Genomic DNA, 523 nt, shown 5'->3' with positions numbered 1-523 from the left:
CCCCCCCCCCCCCCCCCCCCCCGGAGTGCCGTCCTCTCTGCAGCCACAAACCACAATCCTCCACACGCGACACTAGTACGATCAGCCACACGGAAGACGTGTAACACGCAGAGGCCATGATTCGTATCTCATGCCAGGTGATCGGGGGTCTCGGCCAGGGGAACCAATCCGTAGACTCAGCGATTCATTGATCGTCTCTTCTCTCTATTGGTGTATTGATCATCATCAGTCTCCGGGCAGATATCAGAGGCGGACGCAGCTCGCTACTTATCGATACATAATCAAACCGATCGATAAACATGCCAAAATGTGATACAGACTGGGTTGTACCCGGTATCGACCAATTGTGGGGGTCTGTGTACCGTGAAGGGCGGAGCTTAGAGCCCCCCCCAGTGGTGTGGTGGCCACACTGATATAGATGACTGAGGGAATAAATCAGGACACTGAAGGCCAAGTGCAGCCTACGGAGGCACTCTGAGGGAGGGGCCAGCAGCACCCTGCTGGCCCCTCCCACCAGCCATGA

Source organism: Nanorana parkeri, unplaced genomic scaffold (assembly GCF_000935625.1).
Source record: "Nanorana parkeri isolate BGI_ZX_2015 unplaced genomic scaffold, ASM93562v1 scaffold2678, whole genome shotgun sequence".
Classification (NCBI taxonomy): domain Eukaryota; kingdom Metazoa; phylum Chordata; class Amphibia; order Anura; family Dicroglossidae; genus Nanorana; species Nanorana parkeri.
Note: the sequence above shows the minus strand (reverse complement) of the source record.